Source organism: Empidonax traillii, unplaced genomic scaffold, assembly GCF_003031625.1.
Source record: "Empidonax traillii isolate 1590-97213 ecotype Southwest subspecies unplaced genomic scaffold, ASM303162v1 scaffold644:size547830, whole genome shotgun sequence".
In the NCBI taxonomy this organism is placed as follows: Eukaryota; Metazoa; Chordata; class Aves; order Passeriformes; family Tyrannidae; genus Empidonax; species Empidonax traillii.
In genome coordinates, this window is record NW_020955837.1 from 139,587 (window position 1) to 149,228 (window position 9,642).

Here is a 9,642-nt window from a genome sequence, read left to right on the forward strand (position 1 = left end):
GCACTGTGACGTGAATTGGCAAGACTTGCTTTTGCTTGCCCTACCTCCTCCTCTGCTGCCTCAACTCATTTAAATCCAAGCTATTCAAGGCAGGACTTTGCTTTCAAACATGCTCAGTGTCACATGCATTCTGTAAACTATAAACAGTAATTTCCTCTGACTCACTCTGTTGTCGGCTGATGGCCATCCACAGGTAATTCGTTACAAAAATCTCGGCTGAGCACTTGCTTGCTGCTGCCTCTCTGTCCGTGTCTCAGCAATAATAAGACAGATGGGAGAGGGACTGAGAAAGTTGCTATAAATATCACCATCCTGTGCAGGAAACATAATAGCAAGTGGGGACTGTTACTTGCAGCTGTGACTTAGGCTCTGGCAGGGTCAAGTGCATCATTTGCCTAGTAGAAAGTTAGGAAAACATGAAAATTAAAACTACATTAATTCAAATTGTAATTTCTGCTTCCTCTCCTCCTTGAAGACTTGAGTGTGGGCTGTAGCTGGGAGGCTCTGACCTATCAAGATGGATTTTTTTAAGTAAGATTTTAGAAAATCTGGAAAAGTAGCTGATTACTGTTTTCAATTGTGCCATTTAAAATACCAGTTGAAATGCTCATGCCCTTGCTTGACTGACCATGAGCTCACTTGGAGTTTTAATGCTGTTTTAATGAATTAATCGCAGCTATTAATTGCTCTGTAGACAACTGAACAGCAAAGAAATTACTGTTGCTTTCATCTTTACACCTGCTGTTGTTTTGATGTGGAGCGGTGTGTTTCCATCTAGCCTAGTTCTGTCTCTATAATTTAAAAATGTTTTCTTCTCTTCTTATTTGTTCTTACCTGTCCAGAAACCTCATGCAAATGATGCACGTGTCTACTGTCAGGATGGAAACGAGAAGGCGCCGTACCTGCCTGACAGCAAGCCTAGTGTAGTTGCAGCATAGCAGTGGAATGGCTCCTGCAGGAGCCACAGGGCTGCTGACAGAAACTAAACCCTTCTGGCTGCCCTTCACCTTTACTGTCCCTTCACCAGCTTCAAGACAGAGAAGGGGGGCCCATATAAATAGATACTGCCACTGCCCAAACTCACACGGAGGCCTGTGATACATGTGCACACCCATATGTACAAATGCCTCAAAACCCCACAGGTACCTGTGTGATGACCCACAGAATGCACAATGGGTAGGCACTGCAAAGTTACCTTAATCCAGCAGCTGTAGCGCTGCGAGGTGCTGGCTCATTTCAGGTTTAGGTAGGCTCAGTCCAGCTGGGAACAAAGTTATTGGGATTTTGGGGATGGTGAGGCATAGTGGTGGTGTTCTTCCTGGGCACTCTGAGGCTCTACATGGCGTAAATGAATCTCCATAGATGTGCAGGGTCTGTGCTTTAGATCTGTAGCTGGCACAGGGTGCAAATTGACTAGTGAACAAGGGCAGTGATGCCGATGCTCTGGGCTCCTGTGGGGTTTTGTCCTAGTTGTTAACAGTGTAAAATGGTTTCCACAAGCACTGAGGCTATTTAGCTTATTCTCTTGGGCCTCCTTTTGTGTAAAGCGGGCTCGCTTCGCTGCAGTAGATACTGGAAACGCATGATGCTTCTTAAAAGAAGAAAAAGGTTCTGATGAGAATTTTCCTTTGATGTGAATGTTAATTGGCAATTTATGCCTGCCTCTTTCCTGTTGCTTTTGACTAATTTTCTCTTTTTTTGCTGTTCTCTCTAATTTCAGTTTCTTTCTTTTTTTGCCTGACTTACCCTCTGTCCTTCACACCATTTTTTTTCTTTTTCAAATGGAAGATAAGGCACTGATTTCTTTTTAAATCCTGTTTCAAAGCTCTTTATGTTCTGATATTTCTCCAGTGTTTATAGCAAAGCAAGCTTATATACAACAAAGCAAAAGCTGACAGAGTGCCTCTGATTTCCATTTTTCCCTTAAAAGTAACAGGCCCATCCGTACTTGCTGTTCTTTCCCGGGCTGACAGCAGGAAGGTAATGAGCTGTACTGTTAGAGGATGAAGATGGACTTGGAGGAGCACAAGCAATGCTGAGGTATTTGACAGCAATGCAAGGGGAAGAAGTGGTTGAATTTCAGCAACCTATTTTGTACCTGTCTCTTGGGTTAGAGGGGAGAACTGAGCTATGTACAGGATGTTTTCTAAATTTCCATTTCATAGCAGCAACTCCTCTGCAGTGCATGCCAAAGATAATTTGTTAGGGATTGATGGCAAGGGCAGATGTTGTGTAATTTCATTCAATAAGTAAACACCAGCCTCTTGCCAGCGCTGTCAATATCCTGTGCATTACCTGTAACTGGAAACAGAGTTAAAAGATTGAGCAAAGTTGTCTGAATTGCTTTGACAGAGAACCTGGCATGAACTTGGAGTATGTAATCTCAGTTCTTCCGGTAATTTTTAGAGTGCAGCTACAAAGCAAAGAGCAATGGGAGAGTACAACGCTGTTCCTCAAAGCAACATGGGGTAGGGTAAGAAGCTCTAGAAACATAAGGAGTTGTCAGTGAGAGTCACAAAGAAGACCTGGAGAGCAATGCAGTAGTTTGCAAGCACAGAAACTACCTAAGATCACCTAAAAAAAGGTAAGTTTTTGAGAAAGAAGAGGCCTACCAAGACTACAAATCCTTAATTCGACCTTTCGTAATAAGGTAGTCATATGAATGTGAGCATAATAGACATGGCTTGACTGAATTACTTGGGGTAGTGTAACTGGTAGCTTAACCTTGAAGCAGAGAAAACTCACAAAAATTTAGGGCCTGTCAATCTTTTACCTAGAGATCTGTGTTTCCAAGCACAAAATTATGCCTATTTTTGAAAAAGAACAGGAGCAGCAGCATCATCGAGTTGCTCAGCAGAAATCAAGTAAAGTAAAAGAAATAGGCCAGAAGTTGCTGGAAGTCTAACTACAAAAATTTTCTTTATCTGGCTAAAAAGTGAAAGCATTCACAAAAATACCTATGCAGGAAGGTAATAATGACAGTAATTAAGGTAAAGACTGTCTCTGAGGGAATGCAAAACATGATACAAACATCACACAAGCAATGCAATACCTTCAGTGGTAATTCCTAAAGGACATAGTTGAAAACAGCCAGAAAAGGCTTCCTGTCTCAGCTGTCCACCTGGAATTTCTACCTGAAAACCTAAAAAAGCATAATGACCAAGGAGGTAATTTCTCCATGGGGAAAATCCTGTATTAAAGCTCCCCCTGTCAGAGTATCATAATATGAGCTTAGAGATGGTAGCTGCAACAGCTGTGGATTTTCTAGACAGGTACGGGACAAAGGGCAGGCAACACCATGGCAATCCTCAAATTACTCTTATGGGAGTTTGTTGATTGGCAGAGGGGTTTCTTAGGTCTACGGCACTCTTCCCTTCCTCATTATCTAGTTTTCCAGCAGGAGGTATGTGTCACCCCCCAGTAAACACAGGGAGGGCATCTTCTCTTCCATTCCCCTGAAGCATAGATTCCCTCTCAACACACATCTTTGATCCCTCTGGTCAGCAGATCCTTGCTTTATGCCCTCAGCAGTTCAGCTCCTCCTTAGGACGCTGGGGAAAGGGGGCAGTTGCCACCAGATGGAGAATTGTGAGGCAGGGTAGGAGCTGCAACTGATTTTGCTGGCAGAGAAGGCAAGGTCGTACTGCAGCGCTGAGAAGTGGAAGGCTGCAGGGGGAGGATGTGGAAAGCCAGAGCAACTCCAGCAAAGGCTGACATGTGTCACATCTTGAAATACAGTTAATGTTAATAATGGCTCTACAGACCAATTTTAGGATGAAGATATTCAAAATACAAGGACTAAGCTTTCTCCAATAAAGACTATGTCTGGTTATTAGAAGAATTATCACTTTTCATTAGGAATAAAAGAATCCTCTTACCCAGCACTCAAGGTAGAATAAGTAGTGGAGAAAATCATACTCACTACACCTGAGAGGAAGGCAATTTTGGTGGAACTACATTTTCAAACTCACTAGTGTATCACTTCTACTCACACAGTGCATTTTCCTAAATGTGTTCAGTGATTGTGGCCCAGTAGTGGGTTCCCAGGGGCTGGGTGCAACAAGCTGGAATGGGCAGTGAGGCACTGGGGGTATTGTTACAGGGTCAGGTGAGCACACGCTTCCTGTTTCTACAGCTTCATCCAGTCAGACAATTGCTGTTATCTATAATATCACCTCTGCTATCTGAACTTGCATTGCAGTCATCTGCCTAAATATAATTTTTGAGGTGAAAAGACCAATTCAGAATGAGTGCTCTTATGTCAAGTGGATGTCCCTGGGTGAAAAGCCTGCATTCACTTCTTGCAGCTAATTAAGTATGTTTTAGCACTGAGCCTTTCAATGCAAAGACCAGCCACAGCCTGTCCCCTTGTGTGCCTGTTCCTGCTCGCTTTCAGCAGTACTTTTCCATGCCACCTGAGTAGAGGTAGGCTGCTCAGCTTTCTCCAACCCACAGTCCACAGCATCCCGAGGAATATTTAGCAAGCTAAAGGAGTCTCATGTCCAAGTGTGAACAGCAAATTGTTCCAGTGTGAAGTCTGATATAAGTAGGTTTACCAAATGTAAAGAAACACAGATTCTAAATGAAGTTCAAGTCCCAAGCTTAATTTATGCCTCTTTAAATCAGATAGTGTGGATTTGCTTTTACTACTGGGTTGCCATTAATTTTATTTCAATAGATCTATTGCTCAATATGCAAAATATCAGTAGTTACTTCTTCAGCATAAAATAAAAAAATAAATATATGATAGTTCAGAATTTATAAGTAGTTAATTTGGGATATTGGTTTAGGGTTTTTTGGTTGTTGTTTTTTTTTTTTTTTAACAACTCTGTCAAACGTGTTAAGCAGTTAAATAAGTTTGAAGAACAGTGTGAAGAAAAAAATTCTGATTTAAATAGTGCTTTCACCATTTTTGTTTCTATCCTCTAAATCACAAAACAGCTGCAGAAACCGTGGGGAACTGGGCTGGTGGCTGGGCTATATAAGTACCCATCACCTGCTTCTGTACCTCACGATCAGCCACCAACACCTCCTCTGCTCCCAGCAGGCAGCCTCAGTCCAAGCTGAGCCACTGCTGCCTACAAGCATCCCTTGCCTGTGTGCACACAACCCCGGGGAGTGATTCTGCAAAAGTCCCTTGCCCATAAGCCCTGCCCGAGTTCATCGTCACAAGGGCTCCTGGAGTAGCTGGCAGTGAGAGGACTGGGATCCATCCCTGCTGCAAGCAAGCACCTTCTGGATGGTATCCTGAGTACAGCAGTACTGGAAATCTCCTTCTAAGAAGACCCACAAGATTGGCTGACATTTTTCCAGCAGAGAGTTGGACAGGGCCTTCCAGAAGCTGTGTTGCCCTGCAATACAAAGACAATTCTATGATCCCTGCCCAGCATGACAACCAGTACATAAGCTGTTATACAGCTACAGGGTGGCTGGTTTTTTTGGCTAGGGAAAGCACAGTCAGGCAGACAAAGTTTCAGTCACACTACATTAGTTGGCATCATATACAGGGCTTCGTTTCATTCCTCTTTCCCAAGTATCCTCTGTGGGCGAAGGTCAGGGAAAGACAGTATATGAGATAGATCCTTTTCTGATCGTGTATTCTTACGTTCCTATTAAGTATTCTTCCTCAAGAGATAAGAGATCGAGAAAGTTGATTGACAGGAACCACCTATTTAGGCTGCCATTATTCTAAAACCTGGAGCTTCCCAGGAATCCCAGAATTATTAACATGGCTCTAATCTCTTGTAAACATTAAAGCTAATTTCTTAAGAGGGCTGTTGGATGACACACCTATGCTTGCTACAAAAAAAAAAAAAAATAGCAGGGAGGAGGGGAAGGCTAGAAGAGAAAGCAAGTCACTTTGGAGAGAGAAAATAGTTATTTTCTTTGGCCATGGAAGTTACTTTTTCACTGTTTTTTCTTTTTCTAAATGCAGTAAGAACAGGCTGGATGGAAATCACACGAAGAATTCTCCAGCTATATCACAGTGGAGCCTATGGATCCTGATCTCCCTTCCCCCTTCCTGATATGCAGAAAACACAACCCGAAAATTCAGTAGACTATATACAAGTGACTCCAGCTGGAGGCTGCAACCATGCCACCCACTCTTCCAAAACTTCGTTCCTTCTGAAGGCCTGTTAAAGCAAGGCATGTTTCTTTTACATGTACCTCACATGTTTTGGGAACATCTGTCTTTCAAGAAGATCGAAAGGACATTTCTAATATCAGCCATTTGTCCTGTAGTATTAGCAGCTCACAAACTTGTTTCCAAGTTTAAATGACAGCTTTGGATCTATAGTTGCCACACTTTGGCTCATACTGAATATCTCAACTTACAATATTGTCACTGTAAAAGTCTGTTGAAAGATTTAAATTAACAAAACTGAGGAAGCAAAAACCACAGCTGCAACAGTTCTTACAGTTTGTCTGCTTTCATGTACTTTTATTGTATTCCCTATTCGTCTCTAAGCACATCACTGTTGTATTGAAGCTTCTCCTGCAGATTAATTAGCAAAGAAATGAGCATGCTTTATCCATTCTTTTTCCCTCCCCATCCTCAGGGTATATACAGACATTGGTCAGCTTGCTCTTGAAAACTATACACTCTGTTATTTATGAAGGTCAGATTAATTAAGTATTGCTTTATGTATAACTGCAGTTTGGAGTGGTGTTATGATGTTTACGTTAGCATTCAATTTCCAGTTCCACCGTCATTGAGAAAACAGTTCTATTGTAAACAATTCCCTTGTGCCAGGAATGCATGAGCCAGGTGAATAAGGTCATGAGTGATGAATACAAACCAGGCAAGTTGGGAGGGCAAACAGTTTCCCTTGGGATTCTTTAAAAGAATCAAAAAAGTCTGCTGGGGAATTCTTTGGCAAATTGTATGCAGTTCATAATGTCTTCAAGTTGGAATAGACTTCTCACCCAGAAATACATGACACTTTAAAATGCAAAAAAACCCAAAAGAAGTGCAAGCATTCTCAGAGTTGAACTGTCAATCCCAAGGTTGCTAAGGTGACCTCTTAGCCAAAAGAAAAAAGCCGTATGGATTTCTCCATGAAATCTACTATAAGGGAACTCCACCTTAGTCTAGAAGGGCTTTTAGTGTTCACATAGTGAACATAACTGTGACTGAACAGGACCATGTCATGAATTCAAGGATTCTCAAGGTCCCCTACCAATACGTTTAACTTTCATCTTGCTAGGGGTTAAGTGTAGATGATTTTTTGCACTCATGTCCTCACCTCACCTCAGTCTTGAGAGTTATATTGTGAAAGACATTTATCTCTCTCTGCTTTGCTTTATCTCTATACTGCTTTGAAAGTCTCAACATCTTCTGTGGTGGAAATCTATAAATAGTCTATAGTTATTATCTGATTAATCTCCTCTTTTGTGTAATTTGATATTGTTAGAAAGACAACACATATAGGCTGTCCTGTATGTAAAAGATGAAATGAACACATTTGGTTGCTACTTTTTCCTGTCCACATCTTATTTTAACTTCTGCTAAGAACATAATTAACGTATTTTTCTTAGCCGGATCGCTAATCAACTTCCATTGTTATCACTGTAGCAGCTAGCATTTTATTATGCACAGTTTCTTCCTCTTACTTCCTTGTACCTCCACCTCTGTAGCACTGAACTCAAAACGCCACCAAAGACATATTTCAGTTCAATCCCATTTCAAGGCTAATCCTTGGTTTTCTCATCCTTTTACTGCATCAAATTCAGGTTCTTTGTTCTCACCCTGAAAACTGCATAATCCCTGCCCACAACTCTGTTTCCATTTCCACCTACTCACTACTTCTAATCTCCTCTTTATTTTCACGCCCTTCTGCACACCCTCTTGCCTGGGGGATTTTGTTTCTTCTTCCCTTTTTTTTTTTTTTTTTTTTTTTTTTTTTTTTTTTTTTTTTTTTTTTTTTTTTTGGTAAACTGTTTTATACAAGCCAATGACTGCATATTAACTAGTGAGAAAAAGTAATTTGAATGAGTTTTTCAGTTACAAATAATTATCCCTTAAATTAAAAGAATACCAAATGCAGGTATTTCTACTAAATAAATATCTAAATATCTAAGTTAAATATATGGAATTATTTTATTTACACTGCTCTGGAAGGGTTTTTTGTTTAATATTTATTTTATTGTTACACCTTTAATATGAAACCTATGCTTTTATCTTCTTCTAATGTGAATAACATGAAAAACCTGTAGCTTCACCCAGCACGGAACAACACAGTGAAGAAAAATTCAGATTTAGAAGAAGAGAGCAGCATGAACTTCAACTGCAGCCAGCAGAACCTGGTGGAGCTTGACTGCACTGCAAACCAAGTCTCACAGAACCTGCATCTGTATTTACAGAAGGCAGTGATGTAAAATAGGCTTTAAAACATGCCGTGATAAAGTCTGTTAATTATATTTCATAAAACGTTTATGCTTTCTACCTCACTGATACATGATGTTTTCCCTTACAAGGGAGAGCTCTGTGCTATTTCATCCCTTTACAACTGCACATTGCAAGAAGGTTCTGACACATTTCCACCTTTTTTGTCATCCAGTTGGTAACCTCAGGCAATGTATTAAAAAGTTTGTGTACAAACAGGTGCTTAATATTAATACGTTTTTGTAAGCGCATGAGAAAGGCAAGGTAAGAGCTAGATATTGCCATACTTTGGCAAACTCTGACAGGTGAGAATCACAGAATCACACAGGTTGTTAGGGTTGGAAGGGACCCTTGGAGATCATCCAGTTCAACATCCCTGCCAGGGCAGGGTCACCCAGAGCAGGTGACACAGGAATGTGTCCAGGTGCTCTCTGAATGTCTCCAGAGAGGGTTGGAGACTCCACAACCTTCCTGGGCAGCCTGTTCCAGTGCTCTGCCACTCTCAACGTAAAGAAGTTCTTCCTCATACTGAGGTGGAACTTCTTGTATTTTAGTTTATGGCCATTGCACCCTGTGCTGTCTCTGGGCACAACCAAACAGAGTCTGGCACCATCCTCGTGGCAGCTGCCTTTGAGATATTTATATATATTGATGAGGTGTCTTCTCCAGACTGTACAGGCCCAGCTCCCACAGTCTCTCCTCACAAGAGAGATCCTCCAGTCCCTCAGTCATCTTTGTGGCCCTCCACTGGACCCCGAGAAAGTGAAACTGAGGACGTTGTGGCTGTTCAGCCTGGAAAAGAGAAGGTTGCACAGAGACCTCCTAGCAGCCTTCCAGAATCTGCAGGGGATGAAGATGGACTCTTTGTCAGGAACTGCAGTGACAGGCCAGGGAGTAAGGGTACAAACCGAAACAGGGGAAATTTAGGTTACACGTACAGAAGAAATTTTTTACTTTGATGGTGCTGAGGCATTGGTCACAGGTTGCCCCGAGGAGTTGTGGATGCCCCATTCCTGGAAGCGTTCAGGGCCAGGCTGGACGTGGCTTTGAGGAACCCGCTCCAGTGGAAGGCGTCCCTTCCGTCTGAAAGCTCTTTGGAACTGGATCATCTCTAAGGTCCTTTCCGACTCAAAACACTCTATATCCTTCTTTTCCCCCTTCCGCTCCCGCACCCGGCTGTTCCCGCCCCACGGACGGGGCGCTCAGGGCTAACCCCGAGCTCACACGCCTCCGTGGCAAGCCGGCGGGCACCGCCC